The sequence below is a fragment of the Camponotus floridanus genome, unplaced genomic scaffold, assembly GCF_003227725.1.
Source record: "Camponotus floridanus strain SB8 unplaced genomic scaffold, Cflo_v7.5 scaffold50, whole genome shotgun sequence".
In the NCBI taxonomy this organism is placed as follows: domain Eukaryota; kingdom Metazoa; phylum Arthropoda; class Insecta; order Hymenoptera; family Formicidae; genus Camponotus; species Camponotus floridanus.
The window spans coordinates 1,039,559-1,057,246 of record NW_020229659.1 but is presented as its reverse complement, the minus strand read 5'-3'; positions in this window follow the sequence as shown (position 1 = coordinate 1,057,246).

The window sequence follows — 17,688 nt, the reverse complement described above, 5'->3', positions numbered from 1 at the left end:
TGAATTCGAATCCGAGTAATTTCCACGAAAGGATAATTTCATATGGCGAACGAGACGTCCGCGTATAACAGCTCGATGTAAAACGAATATGCGCCTTTAACATCCGGGTGTATGCACGTCTCGCTTTAATGGCGGGATTATATAAACCGTATCTTGATTGTCTGGACATAATTCGAATTATTCGAATAATAATTTTTTCATAATAATAACGATTGTATCAATACCAGGATTGCAAAATTTCCTATTTTTAAAATACCTAATATTTTAATAGTTTTACAAATATAACTAATGCTTTATATCAATTTAATTGCCCATTAGTAAATTTTTTTCCAGACAATGAAAGATTCCAAAAAGAATCCAATACGATTTGATAATATTAAATTAATAGTACAAACTGATGATTTTTTTATATTATATCGAATATGCAATAGAGTATATATTTTATTTGAATATCAATATATAAAATACTTGTACTTTAATATGATTATATAACTTGCATTTTTAATAAAAAAAGATTTAAAGTCGTAATGAAACTATATATATATATATATATATATATATATATATATACTCACAAAGCGATGGAGATAATTAAGAACAAAAAAATTTAGTGCAAAAAGGCTTGACATAGCTAAAAATAGCTATGATAAGAAAATAACTGCTACAATGACAAAATTATTAACATAACCGTGTAATTTATTAATACAATAAATAACTATGTAATACGTAATTACCCACTTATTTCGAGGTAATTGATTAATGAAAAGATTACACTTTAATATTTTTATTATTATTTTAATATGAATATATTTTCAAAATTTTTTTTGACGTAACAGTATAATTATAAATATATAAATAAAATAAATTTAGAGATATTAAATAATTTATGAAAATAATATAGAATGTATTGCAGATTTAAATTTTCATACATTGACAGTCAGAAAAAGACTTTAATCTTTTTTTTTTTCATATTTGTTATCTTATACATATTCGGTTTTCATAAATCAATTACGCATCTTGATGTTAGAAAAAATATTAATTTACAACATTCACCGATATGATACGCAATAATGCAGTTGTAGTACACAACTGTAATTTGTTAAAAAAATATCCAACTATATAAAAAATCGATATTCAAATTAACTAATATCTTAAAAAATAATTATCGTCTAATTAAATTTATTTGTCCTCTACAGAGATATGTAAAAAACAAAAATTATATAATTCTCGGACGACATTCTCAAAAAACATTTTTCAAAATACAATAAAAATGTAACTTTCTTAAAGAAAATTAATATAAATAATTATAAATTTTTTAAATAATAAGTAACTATTTTTCATATAAATAGTAATTATATAACATGAATCATTATAACGTATCATATACATATAATTATACATATACATATACATATAATTATTATAACGTGGAAATAAACAAGTAATTAATTTCACAATTAACACAATTAAATAAGTTAATTAAATTATATAAATTACTTACATTTTAGGATTGCTCTGCTTGCATGATACGACTGTGGGCTTCGTTTTTCTCTTTTTTTTACTTGTTGTTCCCTCGTAGCACTCACGAAAACACGGATAATTATAATCTCACACACTAATCAGCAGAATATGACAATTACGTGGCATTTTGGACGATACTCCAAACGATGTTAATCACACGCGATGCATACTTTATTATAGCGACGGAAAAACAAGACAGAAAACTTTGCTCGGCACTTGAAAATGATGCGATAATATTTGCACATCACACACTCTCGTTGTAGAAACATATATTATTTTTATTACTATGAAAAGTATACGCTCGCATATCACGTAGAGAAATTTTATTACTGCGCATATAACATTAAATAGATATAAAAAATGGAAATTAAAATAAAAGATAAATATATATTCGTGAATTATAAATAAAAAAAATACCAATTCTTAACAAATCGATCGAACGGATCTCGTAAAATATATAATTTAAATTTTGAACGTTAGAGGAAGAGAATAAATTTCACGGCATAAACTTCGCGAAATACACGTTAATAATATGTTATAACAACGTTAATGATATAATGATTTGTTATGTTATGTTAATAAACAGTCGATATATCATGTTTTTGCATTATTTTTGAATCAAAGAGGCGTCGCTGCGATGTTTTTACATGTCGTTCGAAGATGCGAGCGTATATTATTCATTACAATTGATCGCGAGGTTGTATAATTGTAATAATTATGAGAAATGATCGTATTCGGATGAATAATACGACGCACGGAGCGGTCCGCGTCGTTACCTGCCCGCTCGAGCCTCACCGCGTGAATAACAAGGTCGCGACGCGGTATGTAAACACAGCGCGGTATGTAGCGCGATTTTGTGACGTCACCGCGAAATATTTCGTATAGACTACAATATAAAAACACGTGAGAAATATCGTTCAAACTCCTTCATTTCTGTTTTATCGAGTGTATTACTTGTGTGTGACAACTTTATTGTGCATCGTATGTTAGAATAATTTTTATACTTAATATCGAGGTAATAAATTCATATATGAAAATTATATAAAAATAAGCGAAAGAGATTCGAAGGATTATAATCTTTTTTTCTGGCGCATTATTAGTATATAAAAAATATGAATTTTTGCAAAATTCGCTAATCTATTCACATTTAAATGTACTACCTTGCCTTGCTGCCTGTGAATTTCGCATGAGACATGATGTTTCTTGACATTCAAAATTATTAACTCGTAAGGTTGATATTTGGACAATGATTAGTGGTTTCTCTTTTGAATGTTTATCTACATACATAGATAGAAAATTATTAACATTATTTCGTGTTATAACGAATCCAATTATGCAGTGCTTTTGTGTGTATGATTTTGTTGTGTGTGAGATTGCTTTATTATCTTTTTATATATATTTAAATTGCTTTGTATAAAAAATATTAATAATAACAGAGTATTATAAGTACATGCTAATGCCATTCATATTTAATAGTATTTACAGCGAGATATAATTGTCTTATTCTTGCACGCATGATAAATTATTAACATGCGATCTCATCCACTTCAAAAAGTTATTTATTTATTTCAATTTTTCAATATACATATGTGGAAAATTACTCATATCGATTAAGGCTACTAAATACGGAAATGAGATAAACTTATAGAAGACTGTATTTTAATGATGCATATTGAGTGCCTAATACATAATATTGCCATTATTTTGAAAAAAATGTATCTTCGCAAAAAATTGTGTAAAATAATTTTTCATATAATAGATTTATATTATCTCTTGCTATACATCTTCTGCAATTAAAATTGAATAAAATTGAATAAATATACAAGATATTATTTCGAAATTTTGCTTATAAATCAATATACAAAATATTCCATATATAACTATTTAAAAATATATAATATCATGAAATAATAAAATAAGAATTCTTTTAAACGAAATAAAGTATGTAAACTTTAAAAAAAATTCTGTTTCTTTGCACAATTATTTGCAACAGAAGACGATTGTTGTTGAAAGAGAATCGATAAAATGACTTAAACTGGAAACGTTAATAAGCTGATCTCATTTTCTTACGAAAAACGAGAAAATTAAGCAAGAAAGTAAATCCAAAACGATATCAATTTACATCGTTTATGTCTCTTCTCTCTCGTGACGTGACAGACACAAAATGCGCGCGCGAGCGCTGTCACATGTGAGCAAACAGACAGAGCAAACGATCGGACGTATGCGCGTTCATTGGGAGACGATGCGAGAAAGAACAGTTGGTTATTTCAATATTACGTCACAGAATGAGCGAGTGATTTGTATTTGTACGAAAATTACAACAGGATACTCAATACCCCCAGATGCACATGTAAATGAGAATGGACATCTGCGATGTACAAACAGTAGCGTCCGTTCGTCATTTATTGTGATTGACGGGGGATATTAGATGTTATCAACACGCTATGTTAACGCACTATTTAATTTTTTTATTTTATCTGTAGCAACACAAAATGTTTAGCGCGTTTTGATTAAATTATGTTCAAATACATCATTCATAGTCAAAAAAATTCCATTATAATTTTGCGCCGATTTTTCACTCACAAAGTAATTAATTCTTCAGTATCTCTATTTGTTTCATTCTCTTCACAGTGAAAATTTAAGAATTTAAATTTAGAATAACTCAACAATATAATCCAAATAATAATTGTGTAATAAAAAGTCAAAATAATATTTTCAAATCTTAAGCAGCACAATTAGAAAATATTTGCACAGATATATTATATAAATATGCGATAACATAAACGTGATGCAATAAAATTAGTAAACAATATATATATTAATATTGAGTCTACAATATACATTAATATTGAGTCTACAATATATATTAATATTGAATCTACAATATATATTAATATTGATGATGATTATAATTCATTCATTCATATTCAAAAAATTCCATTATAATTTCACATTGATTTTCTATTCACAAAATAATTAATTCTTCAGTATCTCGTTTGTCTTCTTCTCTTCACAGTGAAAATTTAAGAATTCAAATTCAGAATAACTCAGCAATATAATTCAAATAATAATTATGTAATAAAAAGTCAAAATAATACTTTCAAATCTTAAGCGTCATTAGAAAATATTTGCACAGATATATTACATAAATATGCGATAACATAAACGTGATGCAATAAAATTAATAAATCTGTAATATATATTGATATTGATGATGATTATGATTGATAATATAACTCGATATCGTATCGATCGATATGTTTGCGGAATATTCGCATGCCTTTTCCCCCTCTTTCCACTGACAATGTGAGAGCACACATATCCGAATATGGGAAAGAAAAATCTTTTTGGCGTTCGCGACAAACTCATGTGCGCCGTCGACCGGACTGGTTGCGCGCACGGAGTTTTTTGGCCTGCTCGAAAAATAGATAAAAATGCGCAAATAAACGCCGGTCGCGGCTCAGGGACAACCGGTTGCTATCTTGCTTTCTTATATAAGTCCCTCCTTGGTCTTAAAGACGTTCCATCGCCATGCACTCGCTAACATTTGACTCGCCTTCGACTCTCTCGCTCTCCTCTCTCCTTATTTCTCCTTCACCCCCATATCCCCGTTTCTCTTTCTTACTTTTTCTTTCTCTTTTTCCCCTCTCTTTTCCTCCCGATGCCACCGCTATAATCGTTTCTTTCTCATTCTTGTCTGCCCCCATGCACATCCTTTCCCTCTTCAATTTCCATCTTTCTTCTCTCTGTTTGCTTCTCTCCTTCTCCCTCTTTGCTCCCTGACGCCGCTATCTTCTTCCTTGCTGCCATCTCCTCGCCTTTGGATCTCTCGACTCGGTCACATTTTCAAACGTACTCATCTTCGCCAGGGTCGGACGGTTGTTGCAAACGCGGTCAGATTGAATTTACCGATGAATGCGAGAATGAGCGACTCGCTTCTTGCACTCTATGTACATCTGGAATGAATTAGCAGCCGGTTACTTCCGTAATTTATTTATGTTAATAGTCATAATTAAAGCTATTAGACGTAACGCGCAGCTGGGATGATCCTCTTCTCTGATCGCGATAGTTTAAAGCTACTGAAGTCCAAAGCAGATATGTCTGTGAAAATTCTTTAAAGCGCAACGAATTAATTGAATGGCACTATAAATAAGCAATGATATGCAATAACTATAAAGGCTCTAAATCTTTTTATCCTAAAAAGTAGCAGAGAAATTGATTTATCATAAAACCTTGGATGTGATCATATCTTGTAATCAATAATTTCTAAGAAATAAATATCAAAAGATGGAAAAAAATAATGAGCAATTCATTGATAGATTATCTGTTACAAAGTACTCACAGAGATAATGAAAACGATATCTGGAGAAAGAGAAAGAGAAAGAACACGAAGTGAATTAAAATCATTAATAGTTCGTTAATATTACGCAATTATTAATAATACATTATAATTATTTAGAACGAATAGCGAAAAGAAAAAATCAAGAAAAAATCAAGAAATAGGAAATGCGTGATAGTCATAAAAAAAAGAAAGAGAGATAGGCAATAAATAAACGTGTTAAATATAACAAAACATATCTTTGATATATATTGGCCATTGTTGATCACGTTTGTATCGCACACATACACAGACAATCGCCAATGCTTTATTCGAGAAAAAAATTTTATAATCATATCTTTGAGAAAATTATTATTTTGTATTGTGTATCGGTTTGTTGTAATTGTAATTGTCTCAATTACAAATTTATCAATAATAATGTGATTACCAATAGTTGGAACTTTGAAATATTGAAACTTAAATGAAAATATATCCGTATTAAAGAATTGAAAATAATTTTGTAAATTACATTTTTCCTTTATTTTATGTCTTTAAAACTTTTTCCTCTGAACACTTTCACTTTTAATGTTAGATATGTTCATATAAAAAAAAATTAAGAGTACTATAGATATTTTGTAACAATCTTTGAGAAGAAATTAAGAAAATGCACAAACAATTAATAATTTTTAAATGCTTTTTACACATGTATTCTTTCTCGTATATAATGATATTATTAAAGATATTTATATAATATAATTTCAATTTCTGCAGAATTTTGTTTAATTGTGTCTACCGATTTCGATTAGAAAATTACAGACATACTAAATAATTATGATGCGCTATCTCCAACTATAGAAATTAATGATTGCCATAAACACAAGGAACTGCATATTATTTTTTTTATTAACGATTATTAATCAGTCTAATTATTAGACATACAATTGTCAGGCAAACAACAATTGCTAAATCTAATTATTAATAAGACTAATAGTAACACTGGAATAAACATGACATTGTAATGCTTCCTAATGACATACTTTAGAAAGAATAAAGAGTTCCAACTCCAAAAGTGAAATTATGCAGGAGAAAGCTTAAAAGACTTGCGAAGCAATACGGGGAGAAAGTGATAAATATTATTTATAAGAATTATAAAAAAATGATATAAATTTTATTTTGTCTTTTTTATATGTTTAATATTATATTTATACTATATGGTCACTTAAATACATGGAATTGAAAACTCTTGTATTATAACAATTTTTTATTAAGATCTTGCAAAATTATTGTCTTAATAATTAAATACTTTTTCTAGAACATCGAAAGATGTAAAAATTCAAAATTAATTTTTTTCTGTAATTGTAACTTTTCTCTTCAAGAAATGCCACATGTAGCTATGATTGATAATAACGATTAGATTGAGCATTACAAAATATTATAATTTTACAATTATTTTACCTTACGCGCCTGTGGTCCTTTAAAATTCAATTATATATTATAATCTTTTTTTATTTCTCTCTTTCTGTCTTCTTATTCTCTACAACTGAAATTTATATTTTCGACCGTGAATTTTGGAATATCACACAAGAATCAAAATCATAGATCTCAGTATGATTAAGATACGTCATGGTAAATATATTGTTTAGCGTATATACGTGGTTCGACGGTATTTTTCAACGTTGTAGGTTACAAGGTAAGTTACCGCGGTTAGCAACACTTGACTCCACGGTGCAAGGTTACGGTAGACGGACTCTATCTCCTGTTTGAAGACACAGCTCTATACAGGGTGAGATCATTAAAAGGGCAATTTCAATTTCAGAAAATTGATTTAGTCATTATTCGTTACAAATTAAAATTATGGTACTAATTATTAATTTTGAATTTTATTACAAAGTATCTTAAAATTTAATGTACCAAATTTAATGTATATAATATTCTACAAGCATACTTAAATTTATTTGTAATTTAATAATATAAATTTTTTACATGCTTATATAATTAGAATATAATATTATTTCTAACATTTTCTTAAATAGATCGGAATCACAAAAATTCTCTCTTTTTATATATTATCTTTAAAATATTTATTTTTAAGTTATTATTCAAATATAACTGAATTATTTGATATACTAATATTAATATTTGCAAACAATTTTTGCAAACTATTGTTAATTATAATTCAGAAAGAAATTTGCATTATATTTTATATTTATTAACGAGATACTATAAGTATCAGTTATCGTAGACTAAAATGTCATACAAAATCATTGTAGTCATCCCAAGAAGTTTTATCTTTACTTACAATTCAAATTCATTCAAGCACATGTTATTGAGAAAAATGTAAGTATCTTAAATAGCATCTAAAGAAACAAGTTTAGCTCTACTTTCTCAGATACTTTCAACATTTCTAGCGTAGAAGATAAAAGAAATATGAAATCGTTTCTCAAAATATCAACCGTATATATAAGTCACCATGTATATTCCGGTTCCTCGTTTGTCAGCGTTGTGTGCGTTGCTTGCAAGAAAACACACGGGAAGACGAAGGAGGATGGATGCTCTGTGCTAGAGAAGAAGAATACGTATATGCAAGGGACGAAGATAGAAGAGGGGAAAGAAAAGGAAAGACAGAAAACAGGAGAAGAGGAAAAGAAAAGAAAAAGGTTGACGGATGAATACAAAGACGAATTTTCTACACACGAGTGTATCAGTGCATCGTAGTCATGCTACACTTGCTTTTAAAACAAGTAAGCTTATCAATGGCACGTCAGAGATGAAAAAAACGTATGATATTACTGTATACTAGTATGAGTATCTTTGTACTGTTTTTTTCTCTCCTTCTTTATATGATAAATGATATCAAAGCTGTTTGCATCATGTGCGACACTTAATCATTCAGTTACTTATCGTAACCCAATGAAAATATACTCGTCCGACGTATCATTGGTATGATACAATTCAAGTTTTCTTCAAGTTTAAGTTCTGTTCTTCCTTTCATGATTTTTTTAAAATAACTATATACGTTTAAATTGCATCTTGAATTAAAAAATTATAAAATGCGAAATTAGCAAAATTACATTATAAAAATATTCCAATAAATAAAGACTTTTGTGAAATATTAATTAATAATTGAGATTATTAAGTTTTCAGTTTAAATAATGTAACAAAGAAAATAAAAAGATTATTTATCTCTCTATGCAACTTATACAAACTAAATAAAAAGTTATTTACGATGTATTTATGATATAAATGCCATAGTTTCAATAATGAAAAAATTAATATACATATTATAAGCATATATTAGAAACATTGCATTCATTATTCCATCATATCATATATATATAATGATGATTACTAATGAAAAACTACCAATTTATTCACACAAAATCGATAAATTTTAATAGTTTAAGTTTTCACATTTTATTTACTACTAAGAAATACATACAAATGCGCTATCGAATATAATTAACGTGTTAAGTATACTTAATTATTTCTAATTAACCATTTTATAATCTAATTAAAATTCGTGGGTATAAAATAAAACTTTCCAATTAGCTAATTTAATCAGAATGTCTCGTAGCCCTAGGTCACACGTAAGCGCACACGCACATATCTATAATGCACCTCATATAACCGCGAGACATAGCAATAGTGCAATTAATGTATAACGGATTCTCTTCAAACTTAACGATAAATCTAACGAGAGAGAGAAAGACAAGTCATTAAAATTCCAAATTAAATATTCACAAAGGACACACGGATTCGTCTACAAAAAACGTGAGAAAGTACACATCGTAATGACGATTGAGTATCCGTTAAAGAAATATAATAATCAACTTTGACATTAATATTTAATATTAATCGACTTTGATAAATTTCTTCTATAATAAAGAAAAATAATGCGAAGAAATATATAATACTTAATATTTTCCTTTGTTAGTTGTCTTCTTGACTTGAGATGAGCAATACAAATAGTAGGATACCGGATCTTTTTGCGAGGAAAACGCATCTTGGCGACAGTTTCGAGATTAATCGCAATGAGATGACAAATAATGGTACGCCGCGAGCGTCGCGTATAAATCGCGCTTGATGTAATGATATATTTTCCTCCTTACAAGACGCTATATAAAAATACACGATAATATATGTCTTTGTAGGTATAAAATGCTGAAAATGGCGTTGGCAGTGCTCAAGGAGAATTTTGCAGCAAACTTGCAATTTTTTTTTTAAGTAGCATTCCAGAAATATTTCTAAAAGACATTAATTTCATAATTACATTTTTGAAACTATGTAGATATTATTATTATAGGAAAAATATATTACTTTATTAATTTTTAAAATATATTACTTTATGTATTTTTAAATTTTAATGAATATATATATATATATATATATATATATTTAATATTTATTAATAATATTTAAATAAATATTATTAATAAATTTAATAATTATTAATAATTATGTATTTTAAAATTTTAATAAATTTTAATAATTTTTGGAATTATATAGATATTATTATAGGAAAAATATATTACTTTATTAATTTTTAAAAGTTCAAATTTTGTCTGACTAGACGCCACTGTGAGGTAGATTAGCACGGCTCATTCTGAAGACTCGGTACCAAATGTTCCTTGAGAACAAGGCTGCCGCCATTTAACACGCGAGGGAGCGATGTACTCAACAAGGACGGCCTCATGTTTTCATAAACTCTATTAATGAATCGCACGCGAAATATTCCCTCTCTTTCGCGCGTGCACTCCCTCTCCCTTTATGTAGCAGTTCATCAGCATGTCATTGAGGAAAGCGCACATGTATTAAGTATATTATTTAAATATATGAGAGAGAATCTGTTCCAATAATAAATTAACTCTAAAATTAAGCCATATGTACAACTCTTGATATTATTAGCTTTATACATTGTTATGTATTCAACATATTACTTTAATATTTCATTTAATTTAAATATTAAATTATATATTTAATTTTAAATTTTTATTAAATTATATATTTAATTTAAACATATCGATATATTTCGACTCTCTACTTCAAAGAGAAATCGATCAAGAAATTGATCAGACAGTAAATGAAATAATTCAGAAATACCAGTCAATTTGTTTAACTATAATAAATGTTTTTACCATAAAAACAGTAAAAGCATATTAAAAATCATAATTGTTCGATCTTATAATAATTCCATTAATGAGAAATCGATTCCTGAATCGTTCAATTATTGCAGACAGAGCGCGAAATATGTTGCTGAAATTACATTGTTAGCTATTTCAAGCGAAAGCAACGAAAACTATGTAGGTGTGTTCGATCGCAATTTATCTTGATATATATAAACGTTTGTCCAAGTGCGAACGTACGCGAACGTACTACCGATTTCTTAATAGCGCCTTAATTCTTGCTCCGATGCATTTTAATGCAATTCGCTGGTAGGTTGGCAAGCAACTCGACAAACAGCTTGCGTCGTTAAAGCTGTTGATCCCACAGCTAACACACACATACATGACGCTTTACTTATGTAAGATCTGGCAAGTTACGCATAAATAATAATAAATTCGCAACATCGATATTGGAATTGATATTTGTGAATAATAATTGTAAATTTTTCGATGGAATGAGAATTTTGTATAATTATAATAATGAGACGTGAAAAATATTCTCATAAAGATTTAAAAATAAATATCGAGATGTATCTGATAAAAATAGAAAATTGATATTTTCTGCTTAATAATGTTAATTTCTTTAATAATTATTCGTACACACACAAGATAATTTAATTTATCGATTTTAAGCTAATAATAAATCGACGACAATTAATGACAGTCGAAATGAACATTCCATATCAGCGCCATGTTGGTTTGAAAGAGCTTTTGCATTCCACTTAATTATAATAACAATAGTATCAGGATGACTAAAATAAAAGTGACAATAAGACTCGTGTCGACTTCATCGACTCACTTCGTTGGCGGCATAATAACAAGATAATGAAGCTTACCATATTAAACAACACGCGATAAGGCATACAGACGATAAGACAACCGACGATAAAAGTGAATCTCTCCCTCTCTCGAACGAGCGATGCCAGTTGGAATAAATACGATTGTAAATGTATCCTAATGCTAGCACAAAGCTGTAAAAATAGCTTTGCTTAATCATACTAAAAAAGTATTATTGATTTAATTATGTCAAGTTATTTTATATGAAATAAATATTATAATAAAAATTATATCTATAAATATAAAAATTATATTTATAACATTATATTTATAACTTGCGTTCTCTCTAAAATGCTATCGCTTTATTGAAATGTATATGTTACGAGAGATAATGACGAAAAAAAATTTGTCAGTCATGATAAATATATCATAATGATAAATATTTATAGACATGTGTAATTATTTCTAATACGAAAATATAAATCTAATTTTTTTAAATTATACGCTGGAGCATTTTTTTCAATTTTTTTCTATATCAATTTCATTATATAATATTAATCTATATAATTATGCGATTGTATAAAAAATATCATATCATTTTTAGCGATATTTCTTAATTCAACGCAATTAATCTTAATTATCAGTCTTATAAATATCTTCTTTTTACTATACCTTTTTTTTTCGAGTAACTCCGGATCAAACGAGCAAGGCCAATCGTATAAACTTTTCTTAATTATACGTTACATTATACATTATAAAATATTTATGTAATGTTATTTTATATCATTGTCGTACAGTAGTTGCTGATTAAAATATACAAGTGAATATGTGAAAGCATTATACATACAATGATGTGTTAGATACACCCTTAAATGTAGTTTAGGCTCGTTTGACAAGTGTAGGTATAATCGAAATTTGATGAAAGTGTATATGTACAGGTGTAATCATCAATAGTAATGAAATATAAGAAATTAAAATTAAAAGAGTGATAGTCTTTTTTTCGATAAAAATTGTTTTATTGTATTTTTAGAACGATATATTTAGAACTGTAGTTATTTCTTAAGCATCATATATCTACGAATTTTTCGGAGATTTCATTAATGATCTTAATAACGTTAATAGAATCGAGAAAAAAGAAAAAATATTATTTTACAAAAAATAAAGCGAAAAAAATAAAATAAAGCAACATTTAATGATTCTTGATGATGACATGAAAATGATTGTAAAACAATCCTTACTAAATATAATTGTTTTGATTTCAATGCTATATATTTTTTAATGCATTTAATATTAAAATATAGTATTTTAATTTGATATTAATATTTAATATTAATATTTGATGTTAATATTTAATTTCATATTAATATGAGTGAAACATGAAGACTTTTCTCGTTAAATGCGCAGTATAATTTAGATCTGTATCAGCTTCCATCGCTCATTGTTACAATCGTAGCGATGAATGTGCTTCGGAAAATTGTGAGAAGGAATTTGACGATTCGTTTTGCAAAATAAGCGACAATAATCGACGTTTATTTATTGTCTACGTAAAACGCGCATCAAGCGTCGATTAAAGAACGAGCTGGCGTGTCCAAGCATTTAAGATACTAATTAGCCCTAATTGGACGAGGAGACGATGCATAAGTGTTGCAGCAAATACAATTGAGATGAAACATTAAACATTCTTTTCTCAAGAAATTGCGCTCCAGTTAGAGAACTGTTGAAGGAATTTTTAACTGTAAGAAAAAAAGTTAAAGTTTTATTAATGTAACATATATAAGTATATCAAATACTATGTATCAAGTGCTACGAAACGGTAGGAAATCAACTCTCTATTCAAGTTTGAGAATTTTAATTGATAAAAACTCGCATTTTTCCATGATAACAAAGAATGAAATACTTCGCACTGTACGAGAACTCGAATACAACACGCAGCTCAGGCGTGATCAAAGTGCAATTTTGCGTCGAGCTAGCAAACCGTGACGTGTCCGGTTTTGCCAGCAAAATTTTCAGCATCGAGGCATATTTTTACAATAGCGTGTTTACAGAATAAATTTGCATAGGGTTAATGCGCGTTGGGAGAAATTCCCTACGCTTAGAGCGCAACGCAGTCGGGGAGTGGCGAACCGTCTTTGTGCCTCGATATCATATTCTCGGTTGTTGGCCGTTAATTTACATACAACAAAAGAGAGCAAGGTACTAGCAGAAGGCCTTGGTAAGTCGCGATGCAAGCCGGGCTGTTGTATTTTGAGCTCAGCGTTGTGTTTACGCTGGAGAACGCATCTCGCGGATGTTTGCCTCTTTATGAAAGCAGTAAACTCATAAAAATTGAATATGATAAGAATAATATAATATTTTTCTATAATTTAATAAAACGTAATTTTTTCTTGATTTTATGATTATTATTTTATACGTGACAAAATATATCATGTTTCTTAGCGATTTTATAATCACTTTCATTGTCAGAAAATGTTGCACATTATTTTATAGATTTACTAGAGAGTAATGAAATTAACTCATACTCATTTAAAATAATAAAAAAGTATTTAAATTTATATTCACGTCATGAGAAAAACAAAGAGAGAGAGAGAGAGAGAGAGAGAGAGAAAATCATACATTTTATTACTTGGCTTTATTAATAGTAACAAGTTTGTGAAGAAAAATATAATTTATGTACGCTACATTGAAGTTGCGTGAATTTATTGCGTCATACGCAATTAAATGAGAAGAAAAACTTAAATTAAGTTGCATGTAAATGTATACAATTAAATAAAATAAGAATTATTTGCATTTTGGTTTATTTATTTCTTGGTCCAAATATTCGTTTATCACGTTCGTTTGCAGATATTTGATACATGTAATGTCAGTTACAATTTTTCTATATTAATCAATTTTTCTTATTAATCGATGCACGAGTATTCACGAGTAAACACGCTCCATTCATTATCCACGCTATGTTATGATAATAAACTTTCGCGTCATGGTTTCATAATCGCCTCGGGGACCAAATTATGGATGAATGACTTAATTTCGTATAATCATCGAAGCGTTATAATGAATACGAAAAGATAAATGTGTCTAATGTCGAAAAAGTCTTTTCCAATAGAAGAACAAATCTCGAAAAACTTAGTTAATGTGTTAAGTCAATATACTTAAAAAATTACAAAGATTGACTTTACCTTGGCACATGTTATATTGATTCTGACACAAACAACCCACACCACGTACGTAAGAATTGAATGAGAAGTAAAACATGGCGGAAAGATTTAAAAATACGACAGTAAAGCGAAAAAGGCAATTATTTAAAGATGATTCCCGTAATGAAAGACACGAGATAATGAAGCAAAGTAATGACACGATGATTATAAATTCTCGCGTGTCTAATTCTACTTAATGATGAACACGATAGAAAGAAACATAAATTACGATCGGGGGAAATAGGTCCGGCTGCAGATGTCGATGTCTTTAAATTTGAGAACTAATTAGATGCGAGATGCTGTAAAACAAATAGGTGTGTAATTCCAATAACCTTAATTATACTTTTAAATCTATCTATTAAACACCATGTGTATTTTGCCATTGCCATTCGTGTGATCCTTACACGTGGTGTTTCATCATAGATGAGAAACGGCATTAGCATAATATAATACATTTATTGCGAATAACCTTATGCCACATAGTCATTGTTTCGCATAAGATTAAACACGAAGATTGTTGTTATTTCTGCAAATTTATAATTAATGTCTATTCATGGAGAAAATTATTTATGCCGCTGTTTATTCCTTGCCATATAATGTGTTTTTAATATCTATTCTTGCATTAAAAAACGTATTTCATCGTACAATTAACAATAATAAAAGGAGAAGACTATTATTGTAAAACTAATTATGAATAAAATTTTTTTTTGAATAAAGCAGATATTTTTATAAGAGTTGAATTGTCTTTGTAAGTAAAAAAATTATTGCTTGCCTTATATTATACATATAAATCATTAATGTCTAGAGATTAATTCATGTAATAAGAAATCATATTTCTGTAATTATTGATAGAGAATTTTGCGAGTTAAGTTATTAATTTATCAATAAATTTATTATTAATTTATTCTACAATTATTGGTAGAGAATAAATGTAGAATATAGAATTGTATGTTTCTTCAATTTACACATATCTGAAGAAAGTTTCTAAAAATTCTACAATGATATTTATGAGCGGAAGTGTGTTTGAAATTTGCAAAATTTGCAGAGTATCATGAGGCAATTATGTTGAAAATAACAATGTACATAAAGCGGAACCTCATTTGAGAGGCGCTCAACGTATTTCGAAGAAATATTATAATTCAAATTATCATCTCTCTATTTTACGACTGACTACACAGAATGAGAGTAAAAATAAGATAAGTAAAGATGGCACAAAATGCCGCGCAAATGCATTTCTGTAATCGTCGCAACATAAGGACTATTATCCGGAAGGAATGTTTCTAGTAAAGTCGAGTATCGCGTAAAACCGCATATATTGCAGTTGTTAAACATTGCATTCCTCGTGTTACAATCTTTCGAATTGTTTTATGTTTGGATATCTTGATGGACGGATGATATGCTCCATGTCAGAGAATTTTAAAAGGCCAAGAGTTCTTCAGGATCGAGCAGATATCTGCAAATGCGTCATGTAGATAGACATTCCGAGAGCAACGTGTTATGCATTTGCATTGCAGGACAAATGTACATTCGCAGATTGCAGATATTCGTTTGCATGGATTATGAGTTTCTACACAATCGCATTCTTATTATTAGTCAATATGATCAGAACTTTCCATCCTGTAATAGATGAGAAGTGTAATTTTACATATTTCTATATAGATTAAATTAATTAATTGATTGATTAGTTTGATTATATACATTTTGATTAAACAATTAATCTCTTTAAATTAATACATTTTTAAATTAATTTTATCTAATTAATTATAATTCATTCAATATAATTAACTTATGTAAAATTTTTATTGGAATGATTATTTTCATTAAAATGTAAATTTCTTGAATCATTTTACCTTATCTTTCCTTAAAAACAAATACATTTGGTGAATATTTTATTTAATATTCTCAGGATTATTTCTTACAAATAAGCGTTATCTGCGAAAACCTGTTAGATGATTACCATTCGTAATGCAACAATGCGGCGGAGATGGTGCAAAGTGAAATCGATCGCAGTAAATAAAAATATGTCTGATACCTGCATTACGCCAGAGACCGTATGCAATGAGTTTAAATGTTTGTGATTCTGATTGCACATGTTTATTAAGTAGAAAGGAAGCGCAATTGATGCATTTGTTATTGTTGCGAGTGTTTTTCCATCGGATAAGTCGCGATACTTGATGCAGCCAACGTTGTAATAAATATATCCCATATCAATATCAATAAACAAGATGACTCAGCTTAATATTATAGATAAAATATATTATAGATAATATATACACACACACACACACACACACACACACGTACGGTGATAACGAAGAAAATCAGTTTGCCGGAAAATCATTTTCCTTTCTCTGCAACGCATATCCTATTATGACATATGTACGCATTATGCAACATACGACTTATCGATGACTCTATGCTTTATTCGAGAGATTATATTTTATCATAAGATATCCGGTTTCCAAGGGACATTTTTATCAATTTAAAATTTTCTGTGGGATTCTCAGAACTTTTTCATTTCATTTATTATTAAACATAATCATATAGGGCTAGCAATATATATCTACGTAAGTGAACGATTACTTAAAGAACCATTAAATAAATTAATATTTTTGAAAAATCTCTATTTCATTTTTAGGATAAATATAAAGTGGAAGATATTACTTTAAACTTTTAAAAATGGAAGTAGATTAAGAGAAAAATAATAATCTTCAAT